Here is a 17,188-nt window from a genome sequence, read left to right on the forward strand (position 1 = left end):
AGGGATATTTGTCTCATGGATGGATACGGAGCTGACGACAGCCAACTGAAAAACAAAACGAAACATGACACAAACACGGCATAAGGAGCCAGAAAAAAATTGATAACCAAAAAAATTAAGGCAGAAATTTTGTCTTTCTAATATTATATTATATATATTATTGGTGTATAGAAGACGTGTCCGTGTCTTACAGCGAAACTCAATAATTTTATAATTGGACTCCATGTCAGTTTAGACGTACGCTATTCTAACTCGTATGGGCACATGTTATATGTATAAGTCTGGACGGAAGAAACTCTTTATTGTCCGGTAGTTAGAGAACGACAAACCAAAAAAAAAATGGATGGACAAAAATGGCTAAAATTTCGCCTCTTTATTATTAGGTATAGATTAACTGGATAGTTATTCTTGTTATAGTAAATTCTCTCATTCATGAACATATTTTATGGTTAGCCGCTGAGTAAGAATATGTATATCGTATGTTGCTAGTAGCATTAAAACTCAAAGAATTTGTAATTGACTTTGGCTTTCGAACGCGATGTGCAGAATTATGATGTGTATAATGAAGATCATTAACAACATAAATATTAGCCGATGCAACATATCTACTATCATTATGACTAGCAACACCAACATGAGAGTTCATAAAACTTGTAAAATAGTAATTAGAATCATGTGATGTATTTGTAAGATGTATCTTGGGGTAATTGTAGTAGTATAGATGTCCAACACCTTGGTACTTCATGATTTAGATCCTGTCACAACCCAAAGTCATTTCAAATGAAACCTTACTCGAGAACCTCCTTGATAACCTTACACAGTCCCTCTTAACCCACAAATCACCTCATCATTATCTCTGAAAGGTTCCTAGCACTCTCTACTGGGGCAAGGACTCCAAATTCGCCAATTAACCTTATTGGTTCTCCCCAATCAACCCAAGTCAACTAGGAGTCAACCCTAGTCAATCGGTAGTTGACTTTGAAAACAGACTCGAGGAATATGGCTAGGTGACCCTCCCAATCTCTTTGAAGGTGATTATCAACACCTAAAGCAAACCAATGTCCTTAATGCCCAACCCTTCCTAAATCAAATTCTCCAAATTCAGTGTTTTAGTAGAACATTCTGTTGTCTCAGCGGATAGTCCGCCAGACCAATTATCTAGCAGAATCAATTTTGATGAGATGTCCATCTCTCTCCCCCTAAGTCCCACATGTCAGCACGAAATGGTAAGGATAACCAGCAGAATCTGCCCAACTCCACTCACTCTCACACCCACCCATCGACTCCCCACTCTCTCCCTCCCTCTTTACACATGAAGAACAAGGATGAACTAGAGAGACAAAGGAGGAGAAGAAGAGAAGGAACAAAAAGAAAAGAAGAAGAAGAAGATCAAGGAAGAGCTTAGCTCCACCATGTCATGGTGAGGATGGACACCTCCATCTCCTTCTCCACCTATGGTGAGCTCAAGATCACTCTCTCCTCATTTCTTGAAATCATTTCCCCCAACTCTAACTCTTGGTTTCTCTATGCATGGGTGCAAGATGAAGTTTGGTAGTTACCCATCATCTCAAGTGTAAGCCCAAGATCATCTCTAGCTCAATCATCTCATGAGTCTCTTGGATTCTCTCTTATGCATTTCTATGGATTTTTGCAAGAAAATCATGAAGAAGCCTAAATTCATGTCTTTTGCTTGGAAGCAAGGATGAGCAAGAGCCGATGTCTTATCTTGGTGGCCTAGAGGTCACCCCATCTCAAAGATAAGCTGCCATGCCCAAGTTCATGAATTTATCTCTCATTTCTCATGATTTATTGCCAAATCACTAGATGCACTTGCTAACTAAAGCTTAAAACCTAACAATCACTAGTCCTGTATGTTACCTAAACACCCCTAGAGACCCCCTGCACATGCATGGTAAGCATCATCCACAAACTAGAGTTTATCACTTATGAACACAATTAACAATCACTACTAGAAATATCCATTTCTATGACGAATAGATCTCATCACTGAAGGAGCCCAATTCGTCATAATTTTAGTTTTATGACGAATTTATGACGAAAAATGGTTCATCATAGAAGTCGCATCACACTTGCACATCTATGACGAATCTGACAAAATCGTCATAGAAGTGTCTTGATCTGTGACGAAAAACAGACCATCATAGAACTATTTTGGCATACGTGGCAGGGGGCTACCACACTGTGGGCGCTTTCGTTGGAGATGCTTTCCACGTGTACATGCTATAGCCTACGTGTACATGCTATAGCCGATTGCATTTGAGATGGTTCGGGTATGTGTCACCTTCTTATTACACAATGTGGCCATCTCTGGTTCTTACAAGTATCAGATTCTTATTGGACCATGTGTCGGGTCCCTGTTGTTCCACATGTTAGTTTTCTATTGGCACACATGTCATGTTGCGGTTGGATCACGTGTCACTTCTTCATTGGACCATGTGTCGTATTTTTATTAGTCCACGTGGCCGTTTCTTATTCGACCACGTGTGATGGTGCTGTCTGTCCACGTTTTGGCCATGTGGCTTCACGACTTTCTTCCATGTGTTGGATTTTAATAGCCTATGTGTCGAGTCCTAGCTATTGCACATGTCATACACTGGTTCATCCACGTGTTGCATTTTTATTTGATCACGTGGCCTGTCCTAGTTCTACCACATGGAGTACAATCAATTCATCATAGAAGTAATTTGAGATCATCACTACTGCATAGATTGAGTACATAACTATTTAGCCTAGCAATCAAATAACAACAATTAACATTTCACATGTCAGCAGTGAACCACTAATAGAGTATCACCATATCAAACCAGCATACGAGTCTTCACATCAAACCGGCACATGAGTCCACACATCATACCACAAATGTTCACTGCATCAGGCCACGGGAGTTGAAGACTAAGAGTTACCAGAAGAGCTAAAGTGCGTGCATAGCTTACGGAGATTGTTGTACTCCTCCTATTGCCGTTTCTTGTATTCCTCAAGCTCCCTTTCAATCTTTTTTGTCTTTATCTTCAGTTCATCCACTTGATCAACAAGGGTAGCAAAACTTTCCTGTTTAGCAGCAAGCTGTTTCTGAAGCATTCTCTCTACTGATGTCTCTGTTCTGGTGGAGCTTGTCTGGATACCAGCATTCTTCAAAAAAGGTTGTTGCCGCTTCCATGGGAGGGGGCCTTGCCCTAATAGATGTAGAGGACCTTGCAAACAACATCAGCACTAGTCATTGGTTGCTGCCCATCAGCAACATGTTCTGCTTACATAGTTTTCATACCTTCTTGTGAAATTCAATGAGTAAAACATTAGATTACAGATAATGTAAGATGACTTCAATTGAAAATCCATGAGATTGATTCGTAACAAGTAATGCATAAGTGTTGACAGAATATCGTCGGTAGTCCTCTAAGGGGTATCCCACGAAGGTAGATTGATCGGCAGAGATACGTGTAATCGAGAATAAGAAGGCAACAGAGACACACAAGTTAGACATGTTTAGGCCGTCAGTATGACGTAATACCCTACTCCCATGGTCTGTTGGATTGTATTGGCTATCATATGATATTGCGTGTATTTGGAGGGGGTCCCTGCCCGCCTTATATAGTCCGGGGGCAGGGTTACAAGTCAGTTAGATCTAGGAGATAACCAGAAAGTAATAATAGATTACAGGAATCATAGGATCATACGTATCCTAATAGATCTCATAGTATCTTCAGGATATCTTTCCAGTGTCTTACAGGAGGTGCCGAGCTTCATAGTGCGCCTCATCCAGCCCTGCAAGGAGAGGGCCCATGCTATGACTTCAAAGGTGACAACGATGGTACCCGAGAGAGCATAGGAAGGCTGACGAAGGATGAAGTGCTAGAGCGGGCCACAGAGCTGTTTGCTCCAAATGCCTTGTTTAGCGTGTCCAAGCAGATGAGGGCCTTCAACTATACAAATCTGCCTCCTTAGGTAAACATCCCAATTGTTTTGTTCCTGATACTTGTTATCCTTTACCGTTGTCGAGCAGTGAACTGATGCACTTATGGAAAGATCCATTCACAGGAATGAGCGGTGTGCTTCTCGAGCGTGCCGAGGGGTGACTGGTAGTAGGTGGTAGATGCCTAGCCACCAGTTTAGCCCGAGGAGGGTGCCGTCAGTGCATTGTCGGAATCTGGAGGCATCGATGCTGGTCGGACGGAGAGTACTCCCCAGTGTTAGAGAAAGTCCAAGGGAAGAGGGCAGTGGCTGATGAGCCTGCCCAAAAGAAGAGGAAGACGGTGGGTGCTGCCCCTCATAAACTGGGCGGCATCTCGCTTGGCGGTGGTCAGACGACGATGGGGCTCTAGTAGCTCCTCATTCGAACACTGAAGCGCCTCCACGCAGCACGCACACTGAGGAGCGATCAAAGGGACGGGAGGGAGTCCCCAAGCAGCAAGTGAAGGGAGTCCTCGAGCAGTAGGCGAGGGGTGTCCCAGAGCAATAGGCGGAGAAAAGGCTGGCGGCGGAGACAGCGAGACCTCCACCCTAGGGCGCGGGAGTTGATCGTAGGGTGGCGCCTAGGGGCTCAAGTAGGCAGCGCTGGTTTAGAAAAGTTTACTGGCAGGCCGACACATAAGTATCCTTGCCTTTTTAGTTATTTTGCTATCCCTTATCTCTTTCACCAATTGACGAGCTGATCTGATGTAGAGCGAGGCGTATGGAGGAATTGAATTCGTCCGCCTAGACCGACGAGCAGTCAAGGACTAGTCCCAGTGCGGAGGTGACGCTGACAGATCCCACCCTAGAGTCCTCAGGTGCTCGGTAGCCTGTGGAGGAGTCAAGCGCCCCTGCTGGTGGACTTGGGGGGTGGTGAAAAGTTGGCGCCGATGTCGGATGGGTCGATGGTGGTGCCTGGGGCAATGACAGTAGCCACCGGGGCTTCAAAAGCGGACACTGGAGTTGCTGACGCTGCTCCAGAGTCCACAACGGATAGGCTAATGGTGCCTAAGGAGCAGACGGTGCTCCCTCAGGCATCGGAGGGCGTGGTTGGATAGGTTGTCCGACCATCGAGCTCCCTGGTGGTGCCGCCAGCTGTGAAGGTGGAGGACGAAGTTGAAGAGATTGAATGTGAGGAATCATGACCCCAAGCTATCCGAATCATCCGTAAGCGAGGTGACGAGGTGGTGGTCGTTGAGGAGGAGGACACCACCAGGGAGCTTAGGAGGCTAGAGTCCACCCTATCAACGGTGATGAAGCAGATCAAGGTTAGCGTTGCGTCATCAACGCTCATCTTGAACATTGGAGATTGGAGTTCATCATAGTCTTGGTGCTTTTGTAGGGGATAGCTTGGACTGTCGAGCAATGACGCCAACTGATCAAGATGATGGTGCCCTTCGCTGATGAAAATGCAAAACTGAAGGAGGCGATGAAGCTCATGGAGAAAAATGTCCAGAGGGCCCATCGCGAGCGGGACCTTGCCGAGTGTCAGGCATGGGATCTAGAATACCAGAAGGAGGCTCTGTTCGAGCAGTTGGTGACCACGTATGAGCAGTTGCAGGGCAAGCCCAAGCAGCTGGCCACCATCTCCGAGTGGCTGACAAGTGTGTCCGAGCAACTAGAGCAGAAGTCCGAGCAGCTCCGAAATGTCTCTAAGTAGAGAAAAGGTATGGCGAATCGATGATTTTGCTTTGCATTGTTGAACAGTCATATTGTTGCTGACGACTATTGTGCTTGTAGAGCAAGATGTGGAGCTCGGCCAGCTATGCTAATTCGTCAGGCAACTCTGAGAGGAGATGGCGAAGGAGTTAGGGCGAGCGGAGAAGCTAGGCGAGGAGCTGAAAGGTGAGTACTTTGTGGCTGGAGTTACTGCTGGAGTAATTTCGTTGGTTGATAGATCCTTGTGATGCCTGCAGAGTACCATCAAAGGACCAAGGCATAGTTCAATGTGCTGGAGCAGGAGGCTAGAACCTAGAGGGGCAAGCACAATGCCGTAGTTGCTGGGATCAAGCCGTTGCTCGACTGAGTCGACCTGGAGGCTGCTCCTCAGCCCGACGGTAGGCCACCGCATCCAGACACCTTCATCGACCGATGTAAGGCGGTGTGGGAGAACTTCAAGAGCTTCAACCACAACGCCACCATCACCGCCATTACACACACCCTAGCGGTGGTCCGGTCCCACTACCCGACCATTGACCTTCAAGAGATAGGGGCCGGATTCGCCAGAGGGATCGAGACGATGGAGCATTAGCAGCTGGAAGATGAGGTGGAAGACGCGGCGAAGAAACTAGCCAGCGACGTTGACCTATTCGGTGAGAAGGACGATGATGGTGAAGCCTGGTGATCTGCTCAGAGAGTATACTGTATTAACTAGAGAGAGTAGTTAGAACACGCAAGGGCGTAGATAAACATTTATGGATATGTATAAATGTTGTGAAATGTCTTATGCATGTTTATGCAGTTTGCTAGTATTGCGGAGAAAAAATCATTGTAGTGTTAACCCTAATGCAATTATATGTAGTATAAGTAGCGTCCGAGCAGTTAGTTTGTTGCTTAACTCTTGGCTTTGGGTAGCCCATAGTCCATAACGTCGAGCATAGAGCCCATGCATGTGTAGAAGGAATAGGCATGACCAAGGAACTGCAGCCGACCACCCATAATGTAGAGCGCGGAGCCCATAGCATGTGTAGGGAGAGATCAGATATTGGGTCATCTCTATAGAGCATAGAACAGAATGTGTGCTGCTCGGTGGTCAGCAAAATATCTTGGAGATATGGAGAAACATGACAGAGCATTTATAGAGATCGCATATTGGAGATATAGAGAAAACGTGGTGGAGCATTTATGGAGATCACATATTGGAGATTTGGAGAAAATGTGGTGGAGCATTTATGGAGATCTCGTATTGGAGTTCGTTAAGGAGTAGCTTAGAGATGGAGACCACAAATGGAGATTAAACCGTAATGGAGAAATAATGGAGACAAATTATGGCGAGCAAAACTTTATTTATCATGGAGTGGAGAATACACATCTGGAGCATTTCAAGGATAGAAACGTATAAGGTGCTTGATGTGCCATGAATATTGGGGATATCAATTCCATCCAAGTCACATAGGTGATAGGTCCCTAGTTGGGTAACCTCCTTGAGCACGTAAGGCCCTTCCCAGGGGGTGGAGAGCTTGTGCATCCCTTGGGTTTTTTGTTTTATGTAGAGAACGAGGTTGCCGACAGCAAATGAATGACCTTTGATGTTGTGGTTGTAGTATCTTCACAAGCCTTCTAGATATTTGGCTGTGCGAATACAAGTGATCAGGCATTCTTCCTCGGCCCTATCGATGTCCTTTGTTTGAACAGCTGTGGCTTGCTCCTCATCATAATGTTCCACCCTAGGTGCTCGGAAGGCAATGTCCACTGGTAGTATGGCTTCTGAGCCGTAGACCAAGAAATAGGGAGACACACCGGTGCTATGACTCACTTTAGTTTGTAGTCCCCAGACCACAACTGGTAGCTCTTTGAGTCATCTGCCCAGATGCTTTTCCTCTTTCTGATATAGCCTCTTCTTGAGGGCATCAAGAATCTTGCCGTTCACCCGTTTGACCTGGCCATTGGCTCTAGGATGGGCAACATAGATGTATTTGATGGAGATGCATTAGTCTTCATAGAAGTCCCAAAAATGATGACCAGTGAATGTAGTTCTAAGGTCAGTGATAATGCTGTTCGGGAGACCAAATCTATGGAAGATATCTTTGAGTAGCTCGACTGCCTTCTTTGCAGTAGCTAAAACAAGTGGTTTGTCTTCAATCCACATGGAGAACTTATCGATGGCAACATACACGTACCGGAAACCACTTGACGCTAGCTTGAAAGGCCTGATCATGTAGTCCCCAGCATGCGAAAGGCTAGGAAGCTAGGATGGTCTGTAGTTCTTGTGTCGGCACATGTATTTTCTTGGAGAAAAATTGACATCCTTCACAATGTCGGACGAGGTCTTTTGCATTGAAGATGGCCGTGGGCCAGTAAAAACCAGCTTGGAAAGCTTTGCCGACTAGGTTTCTTGAGGCCGCGTGGTTGCCACTAGAACCAGAGTGAATTTCGAGAAGTAGTTTCACTCCATCTTCTTGGGTGATGCATTTCTATAGTATCCCTTCCTTGGCACTTTTCCTCATCAAGTTCCCATCCACCAGCACATAATGCTTGCTTCGATGGATTAGGCATTTGGTTTTGGTCTTGTCGGTGGGTACTTTGGCGCTGGTGAGGTACTTGATGAACCATTCCCTCCAATCGGTGGCCGGTGAAGGTACTGCAAGTACCAGCTGCTCGGCGGGGGGAATTTCTTGAACTTCCTTCTCTTCCTTAATAGACGATGTAAAGAGGTCTTGAATGAAGACCCTCGGTAGAATCATAGTGCAAGAAGAGCCTATCTTAGATAGATGGTCGGCGAGCTGATTCTGATCTTGTACCACGTGGTGGTACTCGATACCATAGAATTTCCCTTCAAGATTCCTGATTTTGGCGCAATATGCGTCCATCTTCTCATTGGAATAGGACCAGTCTTTGTTAAGTTGGTTGATGACCAGCGCGGAGTCTCCATATACCATGAGGCATTTGATGCCGAGCTCAACAGCTATACGGAGTCCATGGAGACATGCTTCGTATTCGGCGACGTTGTTGGAGGCTGGAAAATGTATTCGGAGAACGTATCGGAGATTATCCTTGGTCGGCGTAATGAACAGAATGCCGGCACTAGCACCATTGATGTTGAGGGCATCGTCAAAGTACGTCACCTAGTGCTCAGGGCAAGTAGTGGTGATGGGCTCTTGGATCTTGGTCCACTCAGTGATGAAATCAGTGAGCGCCTATGACTTGATGGTAGTCCTACTTCTGAATTCGATGGAGTAAGTGCCAAGCTTGACAACCCACTTGATGATGTGGCCATTGGCCTCTTTGTTGTGGAGAATATCCCCCAAAGGGAACTTGGTGACCATGACAATCTTTTAATACTAGAAGTAATGGCAGAGCTTGCGTGACGTGATCAGAATAACATACAACAATTTCTGAACTTGGGGATAACGAGTTTTGGGCTCGTTAAGGACCTCGCTAATGAAGTAGATCAGACATTGCACCTTATAGGCGTGCCCAACCTCCTCATGTTTGACAACGATAGCCATGCTAACGACATGAGAAGTTGTGGTGATGTAGATCAGTAGAGTTTCATCTAGTCGAGGTGTCGTCATGATCAGAGGCTTCGTTAGAAACAACTTGAGCTACTCGAAGGCTGTATCTGCCTCCTCTGACTAGGAGAAGCGCTCAGAGGCCTTGAGGAGTTTAAAGAATGGTAGTCCCTTTTCACCGAGGCATGATATAAAGCAGCTTAGAGTAGCCATGCAGCCTGTAAGCTTCTGTATGTCCTTTACGTAGGTCGGACGTTTCATGTTGGTGATGGCAGAGACCTTGTCAGGGTTGGGTTCGATGCCATGGGAGCTGACGATGTAGCCCAGGAGTATACCGAATGGAACTCCAAAGATGCACTTTGAAGGGTTCAGCTTCCATCGGTACCTTTTTAGGTTGGCGAATGTTTCTTCAAGGTCGGCGATGAGATTATCGGCGGTCTTGGACTTGACGACCACATCGTCGATGTAAGCTTTGATGTTGCGGCTGATCTGTTGATCGAGGCACATCTGGATGGCCCTTTGGTAGGTCGCCTCGGTGTTCTTGAGTCCGAAGGACATGGTGGTATAGCAGTATGCACCAAAAGGCGTGATGAATGACGTCTTGATTTGGTCATCTTCCTTCAGGGATATCTGGTAATAGTCGGAGTAACAGTCGAGGAAGGAGAGCAGTTCGTAGCCGGTGATGGAGTCTATAACCTCATCTATTCAAGGCATACTGAAGGGGTCTTTAGGGCAGTGTTTGTTAAGATCAGTGTAATCAACGCACATTCTTGATTCTTTATTCTTTTTTTGAACGAGAACAGGGTTTGCTAACCACTCAGGATGATATACTTCTTTTATGAATTTGGTAGCTAGGAGCCATTTTATTTCTACCCTAATAGCCTCCTTCTTGTCTAGCATGAATCGTTAGAGTTTTTGCTTGATTGGTTTTGGTGGTCGGTGAGACATTTAAGGATTGCTCGATCTTCTCCCATGGTACCCCTAGCATGTCTGTAGGTTTCCAAGCAAACACATCGGCGTTGGCATGTAGGAAGGAGATGAGCGCGTTTTCCTATTTGGGGTCGATGTGAACCCTAATCTTCATGGTCTTGGAGGGGTCATCGAGGCCGAGGCCGACCTCCTTGGTTTCCTTGGACTTAGCGGAGGCACAAGGAGGTTCCAGCGATGGATCTCCAGGTCATCGGCGGGCACCGTATTGGTGTCGGTGACCACACTAGCCATCTAGATGGAGAGGTCAGTGGCTTTGGTGAGGGCGAGACTCTGTCTCATAGGCGTAGGCGATGGAGAGGTTGGCCCACAGGGCTAGGACTCCTATAGGCGAAGGCATCTTCAGCACCAGATAAGCATAGTACGGTACGCCCATGAACTTGGCCAGAGTTGGCCGACCAAGTATGGCATGGTAGGCGGTGTTGAAGTCGGCGACGTAGAAGGTGATGTGTTCAACGTGGTAGTTGCTAGCCGTGCCAAACTATACTGGTAGGGTGATCTCTCCAAGTGGTTTGGATGCCCAGCCAGGTACCACACCCTAGAAGGAGTCGAAGGGTGTGAGATCTCCTATCCTGAGGCCTAGCTCCTTTAGGGCTCCAGTGAAGAGGAGGTTCAGAGCGCTCCCACTGTCGACGAGCACTTTTCTGAAACGCACTTTTTGGACGGTTGAATCAAGGATGAGGGGGAAATGCCCTGTGTAAGGGATGTCCACCCACTGATCAGCCCTACTGAAAGTGATGGGGACCTCAGACTAGGGGCGATAGCTAGGGTTGGCGGTGGTGTCTTCTGCATTGACGGTGAGCACCCGGTGGGCGGTGAGTTTCCATTCTCTTCTACTCTTGGTGGAGGCGACACCCCCAAGATGGTGGTGACCACCTTGTCATGATCCTAGAAGGCATTGTTGTTGCCCCTAGGTGGTCGGTGGCCTCCAGCTCTGTCATTGCTGTTGTTGTCCGACTTTTTAGCCTGGAACTCCTTAGCCAAGCTGAGGCAGTCCTTCATCTTATGCTTGACATTCTTGTGGAGAGGGCATGGGCCATCGAGGATCTTCTTGTATTGCTCATCATAGTTGCGCTTGGCGTGAGGTTCATCGACATCAGCGACGATATGGTTTGGTCGTCGGTGGCGATATTGACCAGACTTGGATCCTTTTGGCTGATCACGGCCACTGTCTCGATGGTGACTACGATCATCATAGAGGCAGTCACTGTGGCATCGATCGTTGGGGCAATCATCGCTGTGGCAAGTTGGGCAATGAGTGCCTGCATCCTCATTGAAGTGCACTTTGTCTTCTTCGGTGTCGACGTACAGGTTGGCAGTCGTAATCATCTCGACAATCCCCGCGGGTGGCTTGTGGTTGAACTTGGAGCAAAGATCGTGGTGATGGAGTCCTCGAACGAAGGCGGTGATGACCTTAGCTTCCATGATGTTGGGAATAGAATTCCTCATCTCAGAAAAGTGGCTGATGTAGCCACAAAGGAGCTCGGACGGCATCTGGTAGATGCAGTTCAAATCATGCTTGGTACCCGGCCGAGTACATATAGCCATGTAGTTATCGGTGAAGACCTTCTTCAGCTCTTCTTAGGATCTGATGGAGTCCGGGGTAAGGCTTGTGAACCAATTCATGGCGGTTGGTGTGAGCATGATGGGAAGATAGTTCACCATGACACTGGTATCTCCTCCAACAGTGCGCACAACAGTGGTGTAAGCATGTAGCCACTGTGTCGGGTTCATCCTTCTCTCGTAGGGCTCGACCCTAGTGATTTTGAAACAACAGGGCCATTGGAGTGTTCAGAGTGCCCTCGTGAATGCTATGGGCCCTTTGGGATTATCGGCGCCATGATCTGTGGCGTTGCCGGCGTTGAGCAGCTCGAGAGCTAAGTCCGGGTTACCGAACTCTTGCTCGTACTCTTGATGGTAGCGTACTTCTTCTTCATGGTGACCGAAGCAGCGCTCATCGATATGTCGTCGCGTGTCTCAGAGATTATTGAGGTGGACTCAGACGTCCTAGTCGACCTCCTGGTCATGTTGGCGAGGGTGTTCAATGCGGTTGCCCCTAGCTCCCCCTAGAGGGGTTGCCTATTGTCACGGTGCTGGTTGGTGAAATGACTTGGGCGGCGATCAGATCTTGGCATGGCTGATCGATGAATCGAGCTTGTGGAGTATGAAGGTCTCTAATCATGGCGGATCTCATTGACCTGACATTATGTCGCTTTAAGCATGGCGGCGACCTTGGCGACCTCCGGTGTCTGCGGGAGCTAGGCAAGCTCATTGGCGGCCATGACCAAGTTGGCGCTTAGGGTCTTGTAGACATCATGGTCGTCAACATGGACAAACTCATCGTTGAGGTTGCATTGGAGTTGGCGTGTCCTTCCTTGTGAGTCAAGCTAAGCCTCGGCCATCGTAAGGGCATCCTCGTTTGCTCGGCGCTATGCATGGTTGATGTTCCTGTTGATGCGGGTGACCCGGTCCTCCTTGGTTTCCCCTTCCCATGGGGGCTGTCAACGCTAATGTTGAAGATTGCGCCTCCACGGATGGGAAGGAAAGGAAGTTGTTTAGCAGTGGTTTCGACGATAGTCTCCATTGAGCCCTAGGACTCAGAGTCCGGATTCTCCTCTAGGATGGTTTGGAGGGATGTTGCATGGCGTGGGCTGATGTGTAGCATGTTGATAGCCGGTGGGAGCTAGTTGGCAATTTGGGAGGCGAGAGGATGGACATCTCCAACCTGGTCGGTGAACTTGCCCCTTAGGGCATGTTGGTAGGTAGCAGCGACACTAGTGAGCCCAAAGGGTAGGACCGTAACACCTAGAGTTTCCTAAGCAGCCTCTGATAGATCTAGATCGAAGGGAGGTCGACGCTGAACCAGAGTGTCCAGAGCTGATTCATGATTGTTTTAGCATAAAGTTAAGTGTGCTACTCTCATGACACATAAACTCTGGACTAGTTCATATATCAAGATCATAACACAATAACGATACTCCAGTTCATAAGTATGACTATAATAAAGTGAAGACATGACTTTGGAAGAAATCATATTGATATTCATACCAAGACTCTATTCTTTCAAGGAGCCAAGCCTCCAAGGTGGCTTTGCCTTGCTCTAATGCAACTAAAAGGTAAAACTAAAGAGAGTAAAGAGTGAGGTGTTGCTGAATGTGGTGTGTGTTGAGAGGGGGGTTGCCCCTCTATTTATACATGGCTCTAAGGCGATGCTCTGGCTATTCTTAGCGCAAAGCCCTAGGCTACACCGCCTTAGCATGGAGCCATGTGCCACCTGTCGAAGGAGAAGTTGAGGCGCACTAGCAAGGGGCCGCCCGCCCCTTGGCTGCGCCGCCTCGCCACCATCTTTGCATGGTTGGCCATGGGCTGGTCATGGATCACTGCTCTATGGGCTTTTGCCCAATTTGAATTGAATTGATGGGTGTCTCCCTTGTTCCTTTGCACAAATCAGCGTCGGAAAGTGCCTTTTGGTGATTTATTCCATGTATTTGTGTTTGTGACCTGCAAAATAATGTTCTTCAAATACATGTGGAACTTGGTTAATAGTAAATGCATGTGTGATTAAGATTGCTAATTTCTCCTCTTTTTGTGACTTATTTGGCGGTCGGATTTGATCGATAGAGACCGCCAACACCTGATTAGATTTACAATGCTCGAACTTTCTTGCGTGTACTATAAAATTTGAATAGCTAGTGGCTCCTCCATTAGGCATTACATCGACATGAGACTTGATTGGGTGAATTCCGTTATGCATGTTTACCATACTACATATTAGAAAGAGAACTAGAAAGAAACCTATAGGCAAAACCAATCACCTTGAAGGCTACTATGTATTTGATCAGAAGGCCTCTGTGTATTTCATTGCTATGATTCACTTTCTCGAGACACGTTTACATGGACGCCTAGTGTCACAGAACCGACCAATTTATAAGAGCACAAGTACAAAAACAATCGCCGAAACGATCAAATTCTCGAACTTAAGCCCATATAAACTCGGTAGTCAACCGAAATCTCGAAGGATTTCAAACCAACTTGCATACAACCAAGATCACAGTAATCCAACATAACATATCGTACGTTACAACATTTCGCAGATGTTCGCAAATAGATTACATCATCACAGAGTCATTGTTATTACAAAACAAGTCTTGTAAAACATGCGGAAGCAAATAGTTTAACTCACACACCGAGTTCAAATACACATACTGGTTGGTTGATCACAGACCGCAAAAGCATTCAGATAAGAGAGAGGAGATCATGCCCATGATCTAGTCCTCATCACCCGCCGGGTGGAGACAGTACTTGCAGAATCCCTGATATAGAAGGTCATCTGCAACAAGAGGGAATAAACCCTGAGTACAGGAATGTACTCAGCTAGACTTACCCATCGAAAACCAAACAAATGACACCAAGGATTATGCATAGCTTAATGTAGTGGAGCTGGCTGACCCTTTCTTTTTGCAGAAAAGCATAAGTAATAATGATCAACTCTTAACCTGAACTAGCAGTGACTTTTTAGCCATTAACCTGTCATCTATATTAGCACCTGTACTAAGCAATCATTTTATTAGGGTGCAAACATTAATAACCATATCAGGTATTCATTGTGGCAACCTTATCATCATCCATTTAACCATATCGTTAAATTAATTGAATCTACGTTGCCGCTGCTCAGTCAAGTTCTCACTATCCGGGAGAGACGGCGATTCGAATCGATTCCTATCCAGCTGGAGGGGTATTCCTAAACACAAACCCTGCTTCCCCCGTCAGGGTCGCAAACAAGTCACCTTTGGTATGATTCAGGAGTCGCGAGTCCGAACAGATCGACATTCTCAGAGACCCACTCTGCCAAGGTTGTTCGGGACTCTAACCCGCCTTGGACTTATGCCAATGGCTCTCCGCACATCCTTACTACCTCCAGAATGTCGCCACTGCTCGCGTCCCCGGCCTGAGTCGAGCTACTAGGCTTCGCGGTCAGAACGACTTATCCGGCCAGCTAAGTGTTAGGCTGCGTTCAACATGACATGAGGACGTACAGCGTATCGGTCCTTAAACGACTCAGACGGAGTCACTATGTTCAAACCTACACAAGACCCCGCCCGGTCTTAATTCATTATTCACATGGTTCTTTTCCACGATAGCAAATATAGCCAACCGTGATCCACCTCATCCTAAAGCTCGCAGGTGACAGGAAATCACCTGACTTCTACCGCACTAAGCATGGCTAAGCATTTAACCCGTCCTGAACTTAAATAGGATTCCAGTGCGATATCTGGACAAGGAAGGATATATAATGCAGCAATTGGTTCCAACCAATTCCTATACTTAATGCATCATCAACAATAAAAGATACTCAATGTATTTGTGAAAACATAGGAGGCTTAATATGCTCCGGGGCTTGCCTTTCAGGAATGAGGAAGGCTGGTGGTCAGGGCACTCGGGCAATTCCTCCGCGGCGACTGCTTCGTCGGTTTCCTGCACCTCGGGTTCCTCCTCCTGGTTGGCTCCCTCGAACTCCAGCAACGTCACTCCCTCCGGCACACCTATTGCATGAATGCGCAGATAAATATCATGGATGCACATGAACGAATGTCAGGGATGCTCGGGGAATTCACATGTTCGCTGTAGTTTGCATATTCCAACTTAAGCCCTATTCAAATCACTTTACTTACCAGGTTTATACAACCTAATGTATAATTGCTCATCTTCAGTTAACGACCTAGCACCTGCACCTAAGCATATTCTCAAGTTAGGCTAACCCCTAAACAATCAACGAGAACATTGCAACCACATACACTCAAGCAATTGTATTTCAGCAAAATGAATACTATGTAGCGGTGCAGTAAACTAGCTATAACTGGAGATTTATAAATCCAATTGATATGCAACAAGACAATCTGGAAAGCTTATAAAATTGTCTACAAAACATTTTCAGACCTCAAAGCATGATTCAAACCTTTACCAGGTCGAATTCATCAATCAACAGAAGTCTATCCTCACAAGGCAGAGAATCAGCAAAAACTGCAACCTAACTTTAAACAGCTGTAGTTTCTAAACTACTGGGCCAAATGCCCTCAAATTTTGACAGGAGCTATCTACCTAATTTATCTACAACTCTTGTATTCAACTCATTCACAGAAAACTAAATTATCATGGGGAGCTTTCTAAAGTCCCAGATCTGTCCAGAGGGACATAATACCAACAAATAATTAGCAACTTATGATGTAAACATATAATTAGACAAAACCAACTTTACTATCTCATCACACATATCATAAGAACACCAGCAAGTAAGTGTTCATCACCAAAACATTTCTTTTACTACCTTTCTTAATTTATTTAATTAATTAGTGGAAATAGTAAACATATATAAAAACTACCCCATTAATTCTACAAAAATTACAGTAGACACTACATGCTCTAAGTAGACTACCATAAAAATTTCACACCATTTGAGCAAGTATAAAAGCCTACACAAAAATGATAAGGCATAATGGCTTAAATTGGAATAATTAGGAAACCCTAATGAAAAGTGTCAAGCAACAGATTTCATATTTTTCCTAGCATCCTTAGGGTACTAGGATACTACCTACCAAGTTTCATGGCCATTGGATTCATAGATAAATTACTAAAATTCCCACAAGAATCATCCAATGATAAAAGGAAAATCTATAACTCAAAAACTACACATGCAATGACTCTCAAATTTTAACCAGAGCTTCTACTAAGCAATACTAGCTTACCCACAAAATTTCACAATTTTTGGATCACAGAAACTCAAGATATGATTTAAACAAGTTTGCATGCACTCAAAAACACTTTTTAAGTTCCTATTTAATTCATCCAAAATTTCTACAAAATGTGCTCAAGATATATTTTTCTTAAATACTAGACCTAACTGTGAGTCTAACAAAATTGGAAGTACTCAATTTGGATCTACACATTTGAAGATACAAAAATATCAAATCAGCATTCAAAACTGAATTTTTGAACTAGCCCTATGACTGCACAGCCGCTGACGTGTGGGACCCGGCTGTCAGCCGACCCCACCGGTCAGCGAC

At 45.9% G+C, this 17,188-nt stretch overlaps 1 long non-coding RNA gene across 1 annotated transcript; it reads right to left on the reverse strand.

The window, feature by feature from the left end:
* Positions 1-14,181: 14,181 nt before the first annotated feature.
* Positions 14,182-15,666, reverse strand: LOC136452191 (uncharacterized). Its single transcript, XR_010758767.1, has 2 exons — positions 15,530-15,666; positions 14,182-14,457 (listed from the first exon to the last, which is right to left on the reverse strand). It is a non-coding gene; the product is annotated as an uncharacterized lncRNA (long non-coding RNA).
* Between the last annotated feature and the right edge of the window lie 1,522 nt (positions 15,667-17,188).

The sequence above is a fragment of the Miscanthus floridulus genome, chromosome 5, assembly GCF_019320115.1.
Source record: "Miscanthus floridulus cultivar M001 chromosome 5, ASM1932011v1, whole genome shotgun sequence".
NCBI lineage: Eukaryota > Viridiplantae > Streptophyta > Magnoliopsida > Poales > Poaceae > Miscanthus > Miscanthus floridulus.